Source organism: Pelobates fuscus, chromosome 10 (assembly GCF_036172605.1).
Source record: "Pelobates fuscus isolate aPelFus1 chromosome 10, aPelFus1.pri, whole genome shotgun sequence".
Lineage (NCBI taxonomy): Eukaryota > Metazoa > Chordata > Amphibia > Anura > Pelobatidae > Pelobates > Pelobates fuscus.
Window position 1 is genome coordinate 99,019,205 of NC_086326.1, and position 23,322 is coordinate 99,042,526.

The 23,322-nt window shown below is 43.5% G+C and overlaps 1 long non-coding RNA gene across 1 annotated transcript in view; it reads left to right on the forward strand.

Moving 5' to 3' along the window:
• Window positions 1–23,094, forward strand: part of LOC134575134 (uncharacterized) — a 36,520-nt gene extending 13,426 nt beyond the window's left edge. Inside the window, exon 3 of the long non-coding RNA XR_010085586.1 lies at window positions 20,641–23,094. This is a non-coding gene — a long non-coding RNA (uncharacterized LOC134575134). The remainder of the gene's footprint in view (window positions 1–20,640) is intronic.
• Window positions 23,095–23,322: the final 228 nt, after the last annotated feature.

Consider the following 23,322-nt stretch of genomic DNA (forward strand, 5'->3'; position numbering starts at 1 on the left):
AGCAGCAGAAATGTCAAAGAGAATTAGGATAGAGTAGTGGCCTCGCGATTTTGCAGCGATAAGATCACTGGATGCTTTGGTCACAGCTGTTTCAACAGAGTGACAAGCACAGAATGTAGATTAAAGGAATGCATTGGATTGTCTGAGCTTGTCAAAGAGGCAGATCAGGGGCAGAGCCAGCACAAGCCAAACACAGCCCTGGCCAATCAGCATCGTCTCATAGACATGCATTGAATCAATGCATCTCTATGAAGAAAGTTCACTGTCTCCTTGCACTGAGTGGCAGTACTGCACACTGTGCAGCACTGCCACATGAAGACCTATAGTAGCCATCTGAGGAGTGGCCAGTGGAGGTATCCCTAGGCTGTAATATAAACACTGCATTTTCTCTGAAAACATAGTGTTTACTTCAAAAAGCTGACTGATTATACTCACCAGAATAAATACATTAAGCTGTAGTTGTTCTGGTGACTATAGTGTCCCTTTAATTCCTGGCACTATACTGCAAGCTGTTGTGGTTATGATGCTTAGTGTGTCCCTTTAACACTTTGCCTTCAAAATGTTTTTGGAATAGAGAGATAAGACTAGATGCGAAATGTTTTTGTTAAAGATGGGAATGTGGTGAGACTGCAGCAAAGTGTGAAAATAAATCCTGTCTAGCAAAGTAAATGAGTAAGATCACAATAACAAGTCAAGATTTATGAAAACATTTAAAAAATAGATTTATATGAAAGAAAAAGACCTGAAAAACAAAAGATCATTATGCAAAATAATGATGGCTAAAACATCCATCTATTACCCCCTTTCTTTATAAATATGCAGTGAATGTATAACTGGGGCAAGAATGAGGATAATTGTGTAAAAACCACACTGTGACTAGTCCATGACGGTACAGATACACAGAATATTTTTGTGACATATGCATATTACGCTGACTTTTGGTTTACAGAAGAATAGTCTCATGTAAGTGTTAACCTCTGAGTTATCCAGGTGCTGTCTGGATACTTTTGACACAGGACTGGTTAGCTCCCAAAGTTGTGTTGGTGAGCTGTTCTGTTACATGAGCATTTAATTACCCAGAGGAATTACTTGCCAAACAATGATTTGAGGACTAACTTACAATATTTTGCAAAGTGATCAAATATGTAGAAAATCTCTGGTTGTTAACCACAGTTTGTTACTTCCAACGTTATAGAATATTAAAAAAATTGTAATTTTGTGTCCTGGTAAATCTTGAAAATGCAGTATACGGTATGTTCCAGTGTCAGGTTTGATTCATGGTAGGCTGAAGTTTCTGAAATGAATAAGATTTATTCCAATTTTAGTTTGATTGTAACATCAATACATTAGCTGCCAATTTGGTTAAAATGCAAGAAAGTTTGTTAAAGTTCTTTGCTATGGATTTAGGAGAAAAAAAACCTGTAATCATCTCTGTCCGTGTCCCACCAGATGTGGATACCAAGTGTTTGTAAATACTTTATTTTTAAATCAAAACATTAATAAAATGTCAGATTTATGCACAACCTGGCACCTAACTAAAATGTAGCTATGATTTGTGGTAATTTGTTTTAATTTTGATTAATTAATTTACCTTATATGCAAGATTGTCAGAGCATACCATGTTATTTTGTTGCAGGGGCTCTTTATGATTATGTTTATCCTTAAATACCCCATAACCCTAGGTGCAGTGGCAGGAATATAACAGATTTAAAGGATTACTCCAAGCACAAGGATTCCAAGTAGTCATGGTGCCTGGAGTCTGTGTTGGCTGGATTTCACTATAAAATTAAATGTAACCCCTCTTATGCCTTTGGTGTAATTCCACCTCCGGCACCATCATTAGAGTGTCATTATTCAGCCTGGAGCTAATGTTAAAGGGACACTCCAGGCACCCAGACCACTTCTGCTCATTGGAGTGGTCTGGGTGCCAACTCCCACTACCCTTAACCCTGCAAGTGTAATTATTGCAGTTTTTCATAAACTGCAATAATGACATTGCAGGGTTAACTCCACCTCAAGTGGCTGTCTACTAGACAGCCACTAGAGGTCACTTCCTAGTTTCTAGCACAGGTTTCCTGTGCTAGAGCGTCGCTGGACGTCCTCACGCTGTGTGAGGACCTCCAGCGTCGCTCAAAACCCCATAGGAAAGCATTGAAATGCTTTTTCAATGCTTTCCTATGGGGAGACGTAATGCGCATGCGTGGCATTTCCGCGCATGCGCATTAGGTCTCCTCGGCCGGTGGGCGAGATTAGTCTCAACCAACGGCCGACGTAATCACAAGGAGGAGCGTCGCGGAGACAGCGGCGAGGGACATCGCCGCTGTCCCAGGTAAGTCACTGAAGGGGTTTTCACCCCTTCAGTAACCGGGGATTGGGGGGTGGGAGGGAGAGGGACCCTCCAGTGCCAGAAAAACGGATCGTTTTTCTGGCACTGGAGTTTCCCTTTAATTCAGCTTTAATTGCACAGAATAACACTCATTGGCTTAGAGCGGTCAGCTGACACTTTTAGCCATTGAATGGTGATGACTGTAGGTTCTGTGACGCTGCAGAAGCCGGAAGTGCGTCACCAGACCACCATCAAACATCGGAGAGCGACTGGGAACCAGGTAAAGGGACCAATCTTTGATAAACTGTTTGCCCCATTACTGGGGGATCGGGACAGGGTACTCCTGGCATTATAACCAGTACGTCGGGCTGTAATGATTATGATGGTTGGAGTAACTCTTTAATTACAAGGTGAACTTCTGTACAAGCAAAATTTCAGCAGCACTATGCTTTTACTCCCACCTCTGCCAGTGAAGTGGGTATAATAGATAAATATAATAAGCATCACTGGGCCCAACCCTCCCAGCATGTTGGTCTACTTCAAAGAAGTTGGATAGCTTTGACCTAAGTAATTCCATTGACTGTTTAGAGCAGGGCTAGGCAGCCTTTGGCACACCACATGTGTGCACTATACCTCCCATAATGCTCTTATACCCATTATGTTGGCAAAGCATCAGGAGAGATATAGTCCACAACATTTGCGCTGCCGAATGTTCCCTACCCCTGGTTTATGATTGTGAGATGGGTAAGGTGTTTTAACATATGCTGTACAAACCTCCTGCAGCTAGATGGCGCCAACTTCTAAAGTATTTGAATATGTGTATTTCATTCTGCCTTGCAGTAGTTTAGGAGAGGAAGGATAATGGAATCCAATGCATGATATTTTTTTTTTGGTGTGGGAGGGAGTCATATTTACAGGACCATAAAGCTTGCTAAAAATGCTTTATATGTCAGTACTATCCTTTACCAGTTTATAAAGTGCTGAGTTTTATGAGAAATCCACAGTTTTATAAATAAATTATGGAACACCCCCCAGGTGTCAGATAGCCAAGGGGGTTAGCTGCTTCCTTCTGTTTGCTCCCCTGAGCTAATGCAAGTAGCAGGCATGCTGTACATGAGCGTGCACGCCTCCACCCCACACAGATGTTCGTCTTCAGGAAATCCAGCTCCTTCAGAGAGCTCAAATAAGACACTAGCGTGTACAAGCAAATGCATGCGCACTGTGCGCACAGATTCAGAGGCTCTTCCAGGGAAAAAGAGGAGGGCTTGCAGAGGCTACAGTTCAAGAAAATGAATATATGCATGTATTCATTGGGCTTTCTATTTACTAAATAGTTATTTTTGTTTTAAAATAACGAATTAGTCTGCAGTGATCCTTTAAAATATGATTATAAAATGAAGCCGTGATCAGTGTTCGGAGGGAAGGTGTTTAACTACATTACATCATCCGGGAGCCTCCAGAGAATTATGCCTCGTTTCCACTGAGCGGATCGGTTCGGTACGCTTCGCTATTTTGGGTGTTTCCATTATGAAAGTGGTCCATATAAGCGAACCGTGCTGATCCATTCAGGGTCCTGCTTCAGATGTAGGGCCATAGGAAATGGAATGGTTCGATTAGGGCGGAGCTACTATACAATCCATTGATTGTTGGACAGAAAGATAATTTTTTCTAAACCCTGCATGGCCCCCGAAGGTCTGGCTTGCAGTGGAAACGCTCACCAGAATGGGCTGGTCTATTCTAAACCTTCCAAACTGTACCGACCCGAACCGATCCGCTCAGTGGAAACAAGGCATTAGTGTGGGTTGGCATCTGGACCTGGACCTGGACCCTCTTCCAGAAATCTTACTGATGTCTCTCCACATAGGGTTGCAAATATAAAATAACAACCTGGTCTAATTTTTTTATTTTTTTCAAAATATGTTTTTATCAGGAATGTCAGTTTTCTTTGAACAAAATGAAAACATTCAGAGAATAATTACTCAGCATGAGAAATTAAACATGTTCACAATAGTGAAAATCATACAATCATTGGTTTTGTTCATACTTAATGACAAAATAGTAACAAAAAGAAAGTGTTATAGACAGTATATAGTAATTCGCCACCTGACCTTGTCAGTCCTCTCCCTCCCCACTCCAATCACTCTCTCCTTCAGCTCAGGAAATGAATTAATATGTGAAATAAAGGACATGGCACATACGGACTGTATCCTGGATATGGGTGTCCGAAATCCTCAGAAATAAGGGTGGCCAACCCGGGCCAAGAAGCGGGTCAGTAGACCATCAGCCAAAGCCAGTTACCTGGTCTAGTTTTTCAAATTTTCTTGGCAGAAATGACCGATTGTCATGGCATTCAAAGTATTCAAAATCTTGAATTTCAGCTACAGGTTTATTACAACGTTATTTAAAGGACCACAATAGTCACCCAGACCACGTCAGCTCAATGAAGTGGTCTGAGTGCCAGGTCCCCCAGGTTTTAACCCTGCAGCTGTAATTGCAGGGTTAATCCAGCCTCTAGTGGCTGTCTTCCTGACAGCCGCTAGAGGTGCTTCTGCGACGCTCAATGCGAAAATAGCATTGAGCACGCAGAACGTCTATTGGAAAGCATTGAGATATGCTTTCGTATGGGCGTTTTTAATGCACGCGCGTCTCTTGCTGCGCATGTGCATTCAGCTCCAGTCGGGAGCTGACGTCACCAGCGTCGAAGGAGCCCGGCTTTGGATAAAGGTAAGTGGCTGAAGGGGTTATAACCCCTTAAGCCCAGCAGGAGGGGGGCCCTGACGGTGGGGGGACCCTAAGGATTATATAGTGTCAGGAAAACAAGTTTGTTTTCCTGACACTATAGTGATCCTTTAAGGGTTGCTTTTTATGTACCACCCACCTTCCGGTCTGTCCTCAGCTCCTCCTCTAGTATTCTTTAATTTGCTAGTATGTCGGCGTCTGAATAGAGTTTAGAGATCCTATGCTCCCTAGTCAGCGTAAGCAGCTTTGGCTAGGTAATTTCCATAGGATGCACTGTGGTTGGGAGAGCAGAAGGACTGCCTGTGGCTGTCTTTTCTGCTCTCCCTTGTCAGTCAAATCAGCAAGCTAGGGAGAATGATCTATCTTTAAACAGGTTTTTCTCCCAAACTATACATGTGCTAGCACAATAAATAGATAGAATGTTACGCTCTTTCCAAGGACTATAAGTAGTTTGAAGCATGACAGGCCCCTTCAAGGCCTAAATAGTTAAACTGAAAATGGAATTTATTTGGCAAAATTTTCACATTTGGCTAGGCTATTTTAGTCTAAATTTTAAAATTCACTTTGAATTCCTCGCAATTCTTAGTTTGATGTATATTACCCTGTTAGCGAATAAACCTCTTTATAATAAATTCGGGTACGGTACTGACAATTATTTGTTTACTAATAAGCCATGACTCAAATCGGCAAAATTGACATTTGATGTCCACCCTCTGAGTAGATCCTGAGTATGTCTGTGTAGTCCAGACATAACAGCTTGCTGTAGCATAGTTGTGGCATCTCTATTGCTTACCACATTCTACCAAATAAAAAATAAAAGTGACAGCAATTTTCCTATTGCATAATTACACATCTGTTTGGGACAGAGGGACTTGTCAGAGGCTGGGGGTGGCTGGAAACCAATCCCCAATTTATCACTCTTCATTCCCATAGGACTTGAGCTAAGCTCCATGTATTTGACATCCACCATAGCAACTGATCTAATAATAATAATATACATGTATTTAACTAGAATTTATTTTTATAGTATGTCATGGGAAGGGTTTACATATTATTGTTGTACTCAGTTCATCACCATCAGAAAGATAAAAGATTGCATTGAGCTTTTTGGAAATCTTAGTGCGGCTGGAGATATATCCACTGAGCTATCTCACTAGCCAGCTATACATACTTCAAAGTCCTAGTCGAGATATGCAAACAATGAACAACAGTGATTTTATATATATATATATATATATATATATATATATATATATATATATATATATATAGTTATATAGATAGATATAGATATACATAAACACTTACGTGTAGAAACATGGCTGAAATGAAGAATTGTTCCTATTAAATGGTATTGTGCTAATTGTCAGCGGGAACTAAAAAAAAAAAAATGGAAATACTATATATGATATATGCTTTAAATCAGGACAAATAAATTAATTTATTTTGAAGTACATTTCTATAGATGCACTATTATATAAACATTATTATAGGCAAAACTGAAACAAAGCGTGCTTTTTTGTAGTATTTTTTTTCCCCACAAGAAATAAATAAAAAAATATATATATAACAAGAAACAGTACTAAAACAATATATAATATATGTGGATGCACTAACTAAAAAAGGGAATTTATGATTGTACCGATAGCAGCAAACATTTACTCCAGTCCGTACTAAACACAATAAAATACTACTGGGTTAATAGTCACAGAGTGCTGGTGTTGTTTACATTTGATTTGGAGGTCTTTTTTATGAACAGACGTGTTCGGGTGGGGAATATTCTTGAGACTGTTTTCCACCCTTTTGTTTTTACAGGACCTACAAAGTGGCATCATTAACACCATTGCACTTATGTGTTATGTTGGCAGCTGCTCAGAACTTTTCAAATAGTATTATTTAAGGTCGGGGACCTTACACTTGCATAGTCCCAATTTGACTCTCTTTACTTGCAGATGTAAGGTGAATGTCTGTTGTTGTTTTTTTTTTTTTTTTTGTAGAACTAATCAAATTATTCATACACGTAATATAAAAACTGTGTGTAATGCAGCTAAATAAATAAAAACAAATATACACAAGTTTGCATCCAGTACAAGGTAGCAAACGTAGTAGTGACTGCTGAATGATAACACTAGCTTATATTTTAAATGGTTTCTTAGCTGACATTGGAGGAACTGAATTATATACAAATGAGAGAAAACAAACAAGCAATCACACTAGTGCACTGATTGAGGGCAGAACAAAGGTTACATAGCCTATTGAATTACGTGAGTTCGGCTGTGTTTAAACTCACGGGTGCGCATGATTGGCTGCAATTTGGCGCAGCCGAATTAAAGGACCACTCTAGGCACCCAGACCACTTCAGCTTAATGAAGTGGTCTGGGTACCAGGTCCATCTAGGGTTAACCCATTTTTTCATAAACATAGCAGTTTCAGAGAAACTGCTATGTTTGTGAATGGGTTAAGCCTTCCCCTATTTCTTCTAGTGGCTGTCTCATTGACAGCCGCTAGAGGCGCTTGCGTGATTCTCACTGTGAAAATCACAGTGAGAGCACGCAAGCGTCCATAGGAAAGCATTATGAATGCTTTCCTATGTGACCGGCTGAATGCGCGCGCAGCTCTTGCCGCGCGTGCGCATTCAGCCGACGGGGAGGAGAAGAGGAGGATCGGAGGAGGAGAGCTCTCCGCCCACCGCTGGAAAAAGGTAAGTTTTAAACACTTTCCCCTTTCCAGAGCCGGGCGGGAGGGGGTCCTTGAGGGTGGGGGCACCCTCAGGCACTCTGGTGCCAGGAAAACGAGTATGTTTTCCTGGCACTAGAGTGGTCCTTTAATGTATATAGCATAAATCTCTTCATTCCCATATACTTAAACCACAACTTGCCTGATTCAATATTAATTTGATTAAAAAACATCCAAAGGCACCCCAACCTTTTCATCTGAGTGGTCTGGGTGCATTGATCTTTTTTTTTTTTTAACCCTACAATGTAAAACATTTGTAGTTTTTGTAGTTTGTTTTTACTAGTGGTTTTCTTCCTGACTTCCGTGTGAGAACTGAGTCAGACTCGGTTCACAATCAAATGCCGCGCATGCACACTATCCTCCCAATACATTGGTTTGGTGGCTGAAATCATCAATCTCGAGAGGTGGAGTGGCCCTGACGAGACCAGCGCTACAATTGAGTAGAAGTAAGTAATACTCACAGGAGGTGGTGTACACCAACATGGGTCAATTAAAACTATAGCTTTAGATTAAATGACTGAAGTCCCTGATATGTTCATTTTAGTGCCATCCCCACTGTATTTGGGCAAATAAAATTCCTTTCACATACTTCACTCAGAATATCACATGGGATTGAGCTGAATTACCAGGGTCTCTGGTCATGCACCTGGTTCAAGTAAAGGGAAGTAAGGCATCTTTTGCTAGTTTAATCTATAAAATGAACTATTATACATCATATATGGTGGGAATGTACCTGCCTATTACCTTTGAAGGTCAAGTTAGAAAACGAACTTACAAGTTTAACACAGTCCCATATTGAACTCTTTTTGTTCCATATGGATTTCCCAAAATTGTCTGTTTGGCGAGAAAATGGAGATCTGAGGCGATCCCTAAGTAGACTGAAATTGCCTTTACAGATTAACTATCAGAGATTCATGGAGAAGGCTGTATATGTTAGTCTTGAGAACTTGGGGTTATAGAATGACATATGGAGACTCTGGCCTCTGGTTACAGACTTCCCTGAGACTCCTTCCAACGAACGCCTCCACTCTCATGCCACAGGTATGAATTGTTGTGTGAATGGAGTTTGATTTTATACGTCAGTGTATTTGTAATAGATACTTTTAATAGAATTACACTTTAACACTTTATTAGATTTAAAATATGTTTTGGATAATGGAAAGGGAAAGGAAACTGAGGGAAAGAGGTGAAAAGGGGAGAGGAATAGGGAAGGAGGGAGGGAAAAAGAACAAAGATCGCAGCAAATAAAACGGCCACTTTAATTTTCCTACGCTTTTGATCAATTCCCTTCAGTATCATCATCAGGAATTGACACAATGATGATACACACGAATAAAAACTTACCAGCTCTTAAAGGACCACTATAGGCACCCAGACCACTTCAGCTCAATGAAGTGGTCTGGGTGCCAGGTCCCTCTAGGGTTAACCCTGCCTGCTGTAAACATAGCAGTTTCAGATAAACTGCTATGTTTACATATGGGTTAATCCAGCCTCTAGTGGCTGTCTCATTGACAGCCGCTATAGGCGCTTCTCACTGTGATTTTCACAGTGAGAAGACGCCAGCGCCCATAGGAAAGCATTGAGAATGCTTTCCTATGGACTGACTGAATGCGCGCGCGGGTCTTGCCGCGCATGCGCATTCAGCCGATGACGTCCAAAGGAGGAGGAGAGTCCCCACCGCCGAGGGAGCCCGGCGCTGGAGAAAGGTAAGAGTTTAACCCTTTCCTCCAACTTCATCCTGGCGGGAGGGGGGCCATGAGGGTGGGAGCACCCTCAGGGCACTAAAGTGCCAGGAAAACAAGTTTGTTTTCCTGGCACTATAGTGGTCCTTTAATTTCTAAATCTGAGTGTCAATAAAATAATAATATAATAAAATAATCTTTAAAATGAAATATTGGCCACACGCAGAGCAATAGCTGAAACTTGGTCCACACCACACATACCCACTCAACTCCAAATAAACACTAAAATAACTGACAACATAGCCATGGACAAGCTAACAGCGCAAGTACATTACACCCCAAAATCATTTCACAAAGTATGGGACCCATGGCTGGAAGGACACAACGCACTCCCTTGGTGATCAACAGCAACCACACAGCCCACACCGCCAGCATCAACCCATAACAAGAGACGAACATGTCGCTCATCTATCTAACCCAATCCACCTACTCGGGGTCCCGGGGGGTAACCAAGAGGGCAGCCTCATATCACCTTCCCCCCTGACCATATGATCCCCAACAAACAGCGGTCCTTGACAGACGGTATAGACAATGACACCTCAGCCCAAAGAGCCAGACTCGAATGCAAACGACCCAGTGTCGTACCCAATTGTTGTTACCCAAATAACCACTTTTTTTTTTTCTTTTTCTGTACAAACGTTCATATGAAACATGAAAATGAAAATAAAGAATCTTTAAAAACAAAAACTGAAATATTGATTTCTGAAATATTTTGTTAATGCCAGGCAAATTACTGGAATCTTTCTTTTGTGAAATGCATGTTAATAATATTTGTCTCACTGCCAAGTTCGTTGTAGGGACATCATATCCACTGACTTGTTTGATAAATAAAAGGCATTTAATTACATGAAGTATTCCCAACATTGTTGAGCTACAGCTGTGCAACCAGGCAGCTGTTCTTAGTATGAGGGAATGTGAGAACTATTTATGAAGATAACTGCTTAGAAATCATTGAGTGGGCCACTTACCAGAAAATAATTACACGTAAAGTGGGAAGAAATTAAATGTTAGAAAGCGTCTTGACTACTTGGGGAGGCACTAGGGAACTGTAGTGGTTATAGTGCATAGAGTGTTCCTTTAAATTCTATAGAATTGTGTTCTTTTAAATTCTAAAAATTCAACAAATAATGATCTAACATGAAGCATTGATGTTAAGACAAAGCAGAACTAATTTTGAGTAGCCCAGGAAATTTGGCTTGGCAGGGTTATTAATTAAAGGGAACATTTTAGTGAATTTTAAATTTAAGGGCAAAATAAGCAAATTGGAAAAATTAGATATGGAATATTTGGCAGTTTCCATAGATTTTATAAGAAAACGTATTGTGGCCCGTTTAGCAGCTTTTCAGACATTTTACTAATATTTCCGGTTGACTATCATGGAATACAAAATGTTCTTATTAGAGGTGCAGATCTCCTTTACTCTGTACTACTTTTAAAACAAAACAGAATATTTTAAATAAGTACCAATCAGGAAGGAACCTGGTAGATATTGTAGGTTGCCTTATAGCACAATAAACTTACATAGGAACTCTCAAGGATTGTGCCATATAATGCTTCAAGGTGAATTGGCAAATTGCTAAGTTTACATGGTCTAGAGCAGTTTCCCAATCTTTTACGGAGTACTCCTGCAGATTTAAAAAACATTCATAAATACCCCTGCCTCGATAAAGTATTTTTTATTGATTTTATATTTCAAATGAAACGTCTAGACACTGATATTTAAGCTACTCACATTTTCCAGAACAAGCCTGATTAAAATGTAAGGTTCATCAAGCGTACCTCATTGATCAAAGGGCAATAGGTAATAAAGAATATTTAAAAAAATAAATATTACATAGCCAGTGGTCCAGTGTGGGTGTAATCTTCATGATATTCCCGGCAGTGCTCACTTGCGTGACGTCGGGGCCAGAGTAACATCATAACCCGGCTTCTGGCATCACCTCAGGGCGTGAGGGAGCAGTGCTGGGAATTTCATAAGGACTACAGCTTCATCGCCACCTCCATTCTGCCTCAGCTGGCCATTCCCTTGGGGGACGCTAATGTGGCTTTACTAATCAGCTATTGTTGCCATCATCAATATCAGTTAAAAAAAAGTTTGCAGGTGAATATATTTTTCTTTTCTGTTAAAACTGGGAACGATTTATAAAATGAAATATAGGTGTAAATCTCTAAGGGACTGTTCTGTTAAATGAGATACATTTATCTCATCTAACAGTATCTAGGTGTGAAAGGGAAGCAGTCACATGAACACGCCATTGCTATTTAGAAAATGCTATTTTCTTTCCTTTTCGTCTAAGAAAACCAAACGTTGTGTAATCTGTAAATCCCTAATAACCTTCTATATTTTATACATTGGCTCTCCAACTGTCCAAATACTTTACTTTAGGTTTCTTTTATTTCTTCATGATCCCATTAAAGTGTTGATGATCTACTGTAAATATGAGTTTGCTATGAGGTTATCCACCTTGACTATTCACAGCATGAAGCATATCTAGTCTCACCATACCTCTTTAGTGTCGCTATTAGGACCCATGTTCCTCTGTCCCCCCTTTCTATCCTAATAAGCTCTACAGCAATAATACTCACAGTAACGTGTCTTTAAGCTACAATAAATATTTTTACAAATCAGTTTGTGTAAATCAGATACATTGTTTTTGTTCTTAATTATATTTTAGGGGCAAAAATTTTGGCTTAAAATTTCATAGAAGGGGTGGAAGCGGACGGTCGCATAAGCGCTTGAAGCGGACGGTCGCATGGCCGCAAACCTCCGGGCCAGAAAGTCTGACAAACGGGACTTTAGGGCTCACACACCCAAATCAAACTCACCAGGAGTACGCCTGAGACCCGCAGGAACCAAATGGGCCGCAAAAACAAAAAAGCTAAGCCAGACAATCCCCGCCAGAACAGGGACATCGGGGAATTGTGGCGGCAAGCGCACGAGGCAGCGGAGGCCAAGATGGCGTACCTGCATGGCGGCTGCTCCGACTTTACGGACGGGTCATCAGATGAGGAAGGGAGTGCTTCCATGGCGGCTAAGCCAGCCCTATCGACAACACAGGCGCCAACACACACGAAGACCCCCACTCCAGTGACCATAGACGCGATTGGGGAACTAATGGCGACCCACCACAAGAAAATTGCGGCCGACGTGTCCCTGATAAGAGGAGACATTAAGGGCATAACAGTGAGGCTGGGAGCGGTAGAGGCCTCCTCCGCTGACCACACCACCCAGATCGCAGACCTCCAAGCGGCGGTCTGGGCGCTGCAGCAAAAATCCTGGCAGCACGAACAACAAATTTCTGCACAGGAAGACAAGAACCGCAGGAATAATCTAAAGCTCAGAGGAGTCGCCGACTCAATACCAGAGGAAGAACTTCCACACTTTGTCAGGCGACTCCTCACCGAGCTACTGACCCCTAAAGCAGCGAAAGCAATCGCCCTGGTGGGTCTTTTCTGCATACCGAAGCCAGTGAGGGCCCGGCTGCCACCCCAGGGGACTTAATAGTTCAGTTCCAATCTGCCAGAGACAAAGGAGCGGTTCTAGAAGCCACAAGAAAACAGGCCACTTACCCCTTCGAAGGGATGACCCTCTCCTTTTACGCAGACCTTTCAGGCGGGACACTAGCGTGAAGAAGATCCATGAACGCATTCACAGCTTTGCTACGGCTCCACCAAATCAGGTACCGCTGGGGACCCAGCCGCACCATCCACATCGACAAAGGGGACTCCAAACATGTTTTACGCGATATGCAGGAAGCCGTTGGGACATTGGGTCTACTTAACCTACCCGCAGACTCGCCCGCAGACTCGCTAACACTAACGCCGCACCCAGCGCACAAACACACTCGGAGGAAACGCCGCGAACGCCCCAGAGTTTATTTCCCAGGGGCGGCCCTCGGACCCTTACGCCAAGGCCACCACTTGAAGCCGGACTCCAACCCGTGCGAACTCTGCTAACACCGCACCAGACCATACTGCGGCAATATGCACTGTTTGAATGCTACTTAAAATATAGCTACACAAATGCTTAACTATCTCAGCGAGTTATAACAACTCGCACGATATTATCACGTTAAGCATGTAATGTACTAGAGGGACACAGGCTTAATATTCTTTTTTTTTGTCAATCTTTATTTTATTTGTGCTTAGAGAGAACAAAGATACCTGCACTGCCACAACAGCTGGTGTAAGCAGGTATATAAACATAACATAACATTGGTATGGCATTAAGAAACATTGCACATTTTTTCATTATAAGTATCAGAGTATGGAACAAGTTGTTTAGTAAACTGAAAGTATAGCCAAGCTGAACGATGTTCCGCTTACAAGTGATAAAGGAAACCCGTATGGGTGAGTTAAGTGAAGTGAAGTGGGCCTCACCTGCATATTAGCAACATGCACATCGTACATTATGGTTCCTCGTAATTAGGCTAGGAATTCGCTCGGAGTAAGTCCAAGCATAAATGGTTGCAAATTGTCAGTAATATTTACAGTCAGAGTTCCCGGCGAGGCTACACACAGGCTAAATGAGAGACTGATTAATAAACATTTGGGTACGGTAATGTTTAACAGGAAGTGGGCACATCTCAACACCGAGTTCCCTAGGTCTGTTTGTTACTTAAATCTAATCTCCGGCATGGGTCAGCCTCTCGTTATGCTCGGAGATAACAGTGTGAATTACCCTACCGGGTAGCTGCTATGCGTATGCCTATTTGTAAAGAGGCTACGGGACCCCTAGGCATCACGTCCCCCGTGTTCCACCCCTGCGCTGTAGCACAGGCTTCGAGCATGCAATTTGGAAAACATATATACAAGTATGCAGTTAATGGCACATTTAAACCTTCCGCTGTGTCTCAAGGCCTAACAGGGTGGGCATTAGAGTTAGAGTGACATGCGTTTTAGCATCATTATGCGGTATTATATGCATTTTTAGTATGAGAAAAGTCAGGCACAATCAAAACAAGTAAAGAGATTTTTGAGTCCCGGTCTAGATGTGCAGAAAAATCACATCTTAGGCAGTCGAGATGTTTTGCCCAGCGGTGGGAAAGTCCAGAACGTGAGGGACTTGTAAATGGCTGCGTGAGCCTCTTTGTGTTCAGCAACCGCGTGTGGTAAATGTGTGCGGGTCTTAATGTTAGGTTTCATGTCCCGGTTAGGAAGTCCTTGTAGGCTGGGTATGTCTCCGGTGTGTAAAGTATTGGACATGGAATGCCTAGGAGTAACAGCCATCAGGTAACAGGTGAGATTTGTCGTTTAATTGGAGTTCATTGGTTATCAGGTGTGCCCCTTCAAGGTGGGGAGTTTAGTGCCCATCGCCGAAGGTTTCTTGTCCGGTCTGTTGGGCAGAGAGATAAAGATCAGCCGATACCTCTACTGGGTATGTTGGCCCCCACGGTTAGGAGAGCGCCCCCAGGGGCAGTAGGATGCGGGTATGTGGCGGCCGCCTGCCAGCCCCAGATCTTTGTAAAGGCCTGCACCATCAATCCACCAACTCGGTATCTCTGTGAGGCCGGGTTGATCCTCAGTTGGGCGCCGTGTAGAGCGTGGATGTTTTGCCGCCGCCTGCGGTGGCCTACTCTCCGGCGATGTGGTCGGTGCCTGGGAGGGTTCCTCCGAGTGGTCTTCGGCCCGGGAAGGCTTTTGGGACGGCCATTGCCAATTGCTGCTTTATTGTACAGGGGGTTCTGGGTGGTCGTGCGTTTCATGCTAATACCTGTCCCCTGTCCCCTTTGGGGGGGGGTTGAGAGGTATACTCGCTTGGTCTCCTTCGTTGGTGTATTATGTATTCGTGGGTTGGGGGTTCGGCGGGAGTTAATGCCCTGTGGGGTCCCCCTCTCCCTCTCACCCGCTTGCAGCCGTGTGCTCCTCTACTCCCCATTAGCTGTCATCATACGCTCCTCCAGCTTCTCCCAGAATCGGGTGAAGAGTTCGTTGATGCGTTGTAGCATGCCATCCAGCACAGCGCTCCCGTCTGGCCTGGGCTGTCGCGTGTTTCTGATAGTGAGTGTGTCCGCCATGTTGCGAGGGCTCTCTGGATGGCAGACGACCACAGGCTTAGCCGTCTGCCAGCTGTGCGGTAGGTGAGGTGTGCTGGCGTGGACCGAGATAACCCCCGTCGGTCCGGGGGGGGAGGGAGTGTTTCACGAGGTGTCCAGCCGTTGTTAGTGAGTCCGGAGAGCGGCCGTCTCCCCAGGTCTCTTCCTTGTGTAGGCCGCAAACCTCGTTCCAGCAGCGATGAGGTCGGGAAAGGCACCGTCCGGTGCAGCAGCCTCTCCCGGGTCGCGTGGTATTGGTTGCGGTAGGCAAATGTCGCTTTTTGGGACTGTATCACCCCGGATTATGTCCCCAGACGTGGGAGCCCTATTTGGGCACGTCTGGTCCGCTAGGCAGTTAGGCTCCGCCCCCGGCTTAATATTCTTATCCGCTTATGGTCACTGGAGCGTAGAAGCATACAGATGCCTCCAGGTATTACTTAGCTCCAATGGCCCACATACCTAGGACACACTAGGCTAATTGCTAACGAACGTGGGGACAACGTTCTCTTACAGTTTTCTATTATTATAGAGCGACACTGATGAGGCCATAGACCTATCCACTCATAACACATGCTACAACTTTCTCGCGATACTAAAGTAGTTAATCTATAACAGTTAAACATTTATTGTTCTCCTTGGTTTTAAATATGCCTACTCTGGCAGTGTCAGCGGTTGAATATGCTGGTTAATACTCTTGAAACGAACGAATACTTATGCTAATATATAATGTGTGAGAATCTTGCATTACGTGTAGCTTGTTCATAACTAAACAGTAGACCTAATCTTCTGTTACTCCATGTTATTCCATGTTTGTATATATTACTTGCTCAGTTGACGACAATATGCCGTCGGTTTAATGCCATACTTACGAGTAACCAAGATAATACTCTCAGCCAGTTCGACAAAGTTAAAAAGGGCTCTAATTGCTACTGTACAGGTTGGAATCATAGCTTGTAGTATGAATGAAGCACCATGACCCACCTCAATAGACAGGCTATGCTAACTAGCACGCAGAATGTTTATAACCCTAAATGTGCTACTATATACGTACATAAGCTAGATGGAGCTTCTTAAAATGGCAGTATAACAGATATTCTGTAAAATAGAATGTATACCATAGTGCAATACAATAATGCAAATAAAATAAGGGATATACACACAATAAATATCACTCACAAGCCTGGAGTCATAATCTCATATGACTCGGATGGTGTGCGCCCTTGGACCATTACAGGATGTCCAAATCCTTCTTTCATGCAGGATTCTGTTTGTTGTCACCCTCAACCAGCTCACAGACAAGAAATGCCAGGTCAGCGGTATATTTCCGCTATATCATAGCCAACTATATATATTTCCGCTATATCATAGCCAACTGAGGAAGCCTGTTGTACCAGGCGAAACGCGTTTTGGCGATTCTTTCAAGGACTATATAGCCCTATTAACATTTGAATGGTTATATTTTAATGTATTACTTTTTATCCTACTTTTCTAATTTGGAAATAAAGCACCATCCGTTTTGGAAATATACCGCTGACCTGGCATTTCTTGTCTGTGAGCTGGTTGAGGGTGACAACAAACAGAATCCTGCATGAAAGAAGGATTTGGACATCCTGTAATGGTCCAAGGGCGCACACCATCCGAGTCATATGAGATTATGACTCCAGGCTTGTGAGTGATATTTATTGTGTGTATATCCCTTATTTTATTTGCATTATTGTATTGCACTATGGTATACATTCTATTTTACAGAATATCTGTTATACTGCCATTTTAAGAAGCTCCATCTTGCTTATGTACGTATATTGTTGATTTTAAAGTGATATAGGGGTACCACTTTGAGGTGTATAGAGCTTCTTATTTACTCTTTTCCACATTGCGCACATATTTGTTATATTACTAAATGTGTTACTAGCCAGGCCCTGAGGAGATAGCGCAGCTAAGCGGACAAGGGCACATGTAGGAGTGTGGGGATAGATGCATGGGATTGGTTGGGAAAGAGTCTGTGGGTGGGATTATGTTCTGTGTAAGTTAGTGTGGGGGAGGTCTTACCTCAGTGCCACTTGGGATTCGGGCCAGCAAACAGCTTCCCTCCCGCCCGCCCTATTAGTATATTTAGTCACAGCTAGCCGGGGGTATGTCCTTGCCAATTGAGTTTGAGGTTACGTCAGAGGCGGCTCTAGACTTTATGAGGCCTTAGGCGAAACGCAAACATGAGGCCCCACTAACAAAAAAAAGTGTCACATATACACATTGATGCACTGTCTACCTGTGTATGTGCCTGAGAGTGTGTCTGACAGAGAGTATCCATGTGTGTGTGTGTGAATGTATGTCTCTGAAGTTGTTTGCGTTTTTGTCTTAGACCCTATGTGTATGGGGTAGCTGCTTGAAGTGTGTTGTGTGTATGGGGGGGGGGGGAGAGGCGGGTGATGGTGAGAGGGGGGTGATGGTGTGGGGGTGATGGTGAGAGGGAGAGGGGCGGTGATGGTGAGAGGGGGGTTGATGGTGAGAGGGAGGGGGGGGTGATGGTAATGTGAGAGTGAGAGGGGGGTAATGTGAGAGTGAGAGGGGGGTGAGGCTGAGGGTGGTGGGGGGGTGATGCTGAGGGTGGTGGGGGTGATGCTGAGGGTGGTGGGGGGTGAGGCTAAGGATGGTGGGGGCTAGGGGTAGTGAGGCTGAGGGTGGTGGGGGTGATGGTGAGGGGGTGAGGGGGTTGAGGCTGAGGGGGGCTGGGGGGTAAGACTGAGGGGGGCCTGGGGGTGAGACTGAGGGGGGTGAGGCTGAGTAGGGTGGGGGGTGAGGCTGAGGAGGGTGGGGGGTGAGGCTGAGGAGGGTGGGGGGTGAGGCTGAGGAGGGTGAGGCTGAGGGGGGCTGGGGGGTGAGGCTGAGGGTGGTGGGGGCTAGGGGTAGTGAGGCTGAGGGTGGTGGGAGGTGAGGCTGGTGGGGGGTGAGGCTGAGGGTGGTGGGGGGTGAGGCTGAGGGTGGTGGGGGGTGAGGCTGAGGGGAGCTGGGGGTGAGGCTGAGGGGGGCTGGGGGTGAGGCTGAGGGGGGCTGGGGGTGAGGCTGAGGGGGGCTGGGGGTGAGACTGAGGGGGGCTGGGGGTGAGACTGAGGGGGGTGATGCTGAGGGTGGTGGGGGTGGTGGTGAGGGTGATGGGGGCTAGGGGTGGTGAGGCTCAGGGGGGTGGGGCTGAGGGTGGTGGGGGCTAGGGGTAGTGAGGCTGAGGGTGGTGGGGGTGAGGCTGAGGGGGGCTGGGGGTGAGGCTGGGGGTGAGACTGAGGGGGGTGATGCTGAGGGTGGTGGGGGTGATGCTGAGGGTGGTGGGGGTGATGCTGAGGGTGGTGGGGGTGATGCTGAGGGTGGTGGGGGTGGTGGTGAGGGTGGTGGGGGCTAGGGGTGGTGAGGCTGAGGGTGGTGGGGGGTGATGGTGAGGGTGGTGGTGAGGGTGAGGGTGAGGGTGGTGGTGAGGCTGAGGGTGGTGGGGGGTGATGGTGAGGGTGAGGGTGGTGGGGGGTGATGGTGATGGTGGTGGGGGGGTGAGGCTGAGGGTGGTGGGGGCTAGGGGTAGTGAGGCTGAGGGGGGTGGGGTGAGGCTGAGGGGTGGGGGGGTGAGGCTGAGGGGGGCTGGGGGTGGTGGTGAGGGTGGTGGGGGCTAGGGGTGGTGAGGCTGAGAGTGGTGGGAGGTGGAGGGGGGATGGTGAGGCTGGGGGTAAGGCTGAGTGTGGTGATGGTGACTGGGGGGTTGAGGCTGAGTGTTGTGGGGGTTATGGTGAGCCTACCTTGATTTCCCTGGTGGTCCAGTGGGCTCCCTGGTGGTCCGGTGGCCACTGCTCCCGGTCTGCAGCTCCTCAGAGCTGCAGACCGCGTAGTCTCGCGAGATTTCAGAGCGTTGCCGTGGTAACCCGCGGCAACGCTCTGATTGGCCGATTCTCGCGAGTCACATGGTCTGCAGCTCTGCACACTGCGGAGCTGCAGACCAGTGTCTGCGATGGTGGCCGGGCAGCCAGGAGGGGCCTCGCACCCGGCGGCATACCGGGCAAGCCGCCGGGCCCCCTCCTGGTGTCAGGTCCTCGGTCACTGCCCGAGGACCTGACACACTCTGCCCACAGGCGGTTTAGGCGGCCGCGAGGCCCCAGCCAGCGCGAGGCCTTAGGCGGCCGCCTAAACCGCCTAATTAGAGAGCCGCCTCTGGGTTACGTTTAAGTATATGGAATGAGATGAACAAGTTTTTAAGGTCTCAAACCTCCCCTGCTCCAAAGGTTAAACTTTAGGTTGCCTGAGGTCTCGTGCCCATCGAGCGTGGATAAGGTCGGCTGATGGCAGGCATTGGAAAGATATGATTTTTATGACGAGGGGGGAGGTGAGAGGGAGTTGTGATTAGGAACCACTCAATGTTTATTGGCAAGGACGGTTGGGTTACTGTATAACACTATGTGTGGAGTTATATATGTATATATGTTAATTTATGCTTATTTATGTCTTGTTTTGGTTACAGAAAAGAAGAGATTTAATAAATAAAGTTATGGATGTGTTATGCAGTAATTTAGTTTGTGATAATAAATGCTGTGGCCTGTTTCATCCATACTAAGTGGTCTGTCGTTACTGGGGGGTTGAATGGGGTTAGATTTTGTTCTAGGCTGCATTGCGATTCCCCACTACGTACATACATGTGTTTTTATATCCTTAAAAAATTGTACGGTTAAGTTATGTCATGACTATGTATGCCAAGGAAAGGCCTGTAAACGCCGTCGTGGCGATACAGGTATCTATGTTGTAAAATCTAATGCACAAGAAAAATAAAGAATTATAAAAAATGAAAAAATAAAAAAAAAATCATAGAACAGCCCTGCCTTTGATTACACCTCCACTCACTCCCCTAAAAGTAAGGTGTTCCTCTTTGACCATTTGAAATTAGAGGAGATATGTGATAGATCTAGTAGAGCTACGCTACCCCTGCAAAATTGCAGTATCCTGAACTTTAACTGTTATAATATTGTGGAATATATTTGTGTTGGACAGTTTGTTCCACCAATGACAAAACTATTGTTTCTTGTCTGTTTTCTAGGTGCATAGCTGTTGTTACTATAATCCTCTGTTTCCTGTTTTTCCTCTACTACTGCTTTTAAACTGAAGTCAACTGTTACCTCTACATCATGGTAACCAACGGGTAGCTTTCCATCTGTTAAGAAATTTGAAAATGTCGGTGATGCTCAGCTATTCACAGGTCAGAAAAGTACCATGGACGTTGAATTGCCACAACAGCTGCTGAGCGTCTTTGCTGGCGTCCCCTGCTCTACACAGAATCAGAGCATGCCATAATGTCTCCTTAACAGAAAATGCAAAGTTTCATAACGCAGTACAATTGTGCTTAAAAGATGGTCTGTCTAGTTTTCATAAATGAAAAGCATTTTTTTTTCACTAATGGTATATCAAAGCGCACCTTTAAATTATCAGTAGGTGGTCTTATCTCTGGACATCACACAAGATAGAAGTAAAATATATTTTTACCAACTCCAGGCCATTCCTCTTGTACCTTGCCACAACTGTCCAAAAAACTAAATCCTTATCTTCCAGCTGCTTCTTGGTAGATGTCGTTTGGTTGCCCAGAATTAATAATATTAAAGGTGCTGAGAGAGGTGTTCATTATACCAGAAAAAAAACAACTACCACCCATTTACAGTAGCTCACAAAACCAATGTTGCATAATGCTTCTTCTCAATGTCTCAATTATCAAGTATATCATAATTTTACTAATTGCACTTTAAGTAGAAAATACTAGTTGTTGGTAGAAGGATAGGTGGTACTAAACAGGGATCTATTATAAAGCACAAATGGTATTAATATGAGATAATCATATATGATGTCAATGCTACTTGGCGTCCACATGTACTTTAAATATGTTGGAAAATGTAAGCAGGCCAAATGTGAAATCATCACGTACCCAAACTTTTAAATGTAATATCTAGACACTAATGTAGCAAATTATTTTTTATTTTTAAATATTGAGTGGTTTGATGACTCATAAGTAGGCTGTAGTCCGCTGATTAGAACTCAAGGTGTAGAGTTAATGAGCTGCCAGATGCCTTGGGTTTCATGGCTAAGCCAATAGTTACGGCCATATTAATGATTATAACATATCACATTCCACATTGGCCAAAGTACTCAGTGACTCTACCTAGGCACTTATTATATCACAAATAATATTAAAAATGAAGGCACTAATTTTTATTGGATATAATTTTAGAAACATCTAGAATCTGCCAGTTAATTTTCTGTTTCCTAAAATGGACCTGTTATTGCACCAGCTCCTAAATCTTATTTATTAGCTTACTCAGAAAACCAAGTGTATATACTGATGAGCATAGACGGTAACCATATATCAGAGAAATCAATCTCATCTGTATGGAGTCTGGTTATTTATAATAACTAGTCAATCAAATGAATCACTGGACGCCAAAAGTAAACTACCCATCAGTAAACTTAATGAAAAAATATATAAATGTTGGAGGATTTATCTTTTGCCATATTTTGCCATAATTCTGCACTTATAACTTTGTCTAATTTTACCACATAAACGTTCTGGTATTGCCTTTACAAGTTATCCATGACAATTCTACATAAAACTCAAATGTAACAGTGTCACTTTAAGTATAGCTAATAATAAGTATTGTATAAGGAAATGTATTATTGCTTATGATTTTTTTTAAATGTTTTCTTTTGTTTCTAACATTATAGCTACCTTAACACCTATGCTCATTGCATAGAATATTTTGTGGGGAGCACCTTGCCATTGTACCCCTTGATCCAATTCATAGGTGGAACAATTTACAAAAGAGCCAGCTAGCTGCCCAGCTCACTATTTGAATGTACAAGATCTTCTACGTCATGTGTATACATATGATGTAAAAGTCCTAAGTAATGGACTCTGGTATAGCTTTCTAAGGCAGGTGCTTTTATTAGTTTGCCAGGTAGTTCCATCAATAAATAAAGCCATTTGCTACTGGAATACCTGAACTACTCACAACATAATGATTTCTTGAAATCTGATGGGACAAAATAATTGTATTTTAAGTGTTACAAATATAATATATCTTCCAGTATCTTCCTAATTTTACTTAGCACTTTAGCCAAGAAGTCCTGAATTGTTAGGATTTCATGTTTTGGTCCAATATAGATGATCTGGAATATTTCCCTAAGTCAGCATTGTTTTAATTTCTTAATTTTGACCTAAAATTTTAAATTCCCCTTGAATTCTCAAAATCTCAAAATGTAACAGGTAAAGAGGATTCTAAAATTCTTATTGATATATGGATGTTCTTCCCTATATTTTTACAGGTATGCCAAAACAGTGTTTGCTGAAACAATTCCAGACAGTTCTGGCTCACATTTAAAACTGGCTTCAAGGCAAATTATAAATGTAACCCTGGTAACTGAATAGTAGTTTCATATCATATAATATCATTGGATATTGTATTAACTTGCCAGATAACGGTTTATCTGTTATAATAATTTAGCCTTTGAAGTTCATTCAGTAAAGCGAGATTTGAGAGTGAATTTCAAATTTAAGGACAAAATAGCTATACTGGAAATAGTCTCCAATTAGCTATACTTCTAATTCAGCTACATTAACTCTAAATCTAAAATAAGGAATAACCCTGTGTGTGTGTGTGTGTTACAGAGAAATATAGACATTTGACCAAACAGACTACAGTCTATTTTCTAAACTAGGCATTGTTTAAAGTTGGCA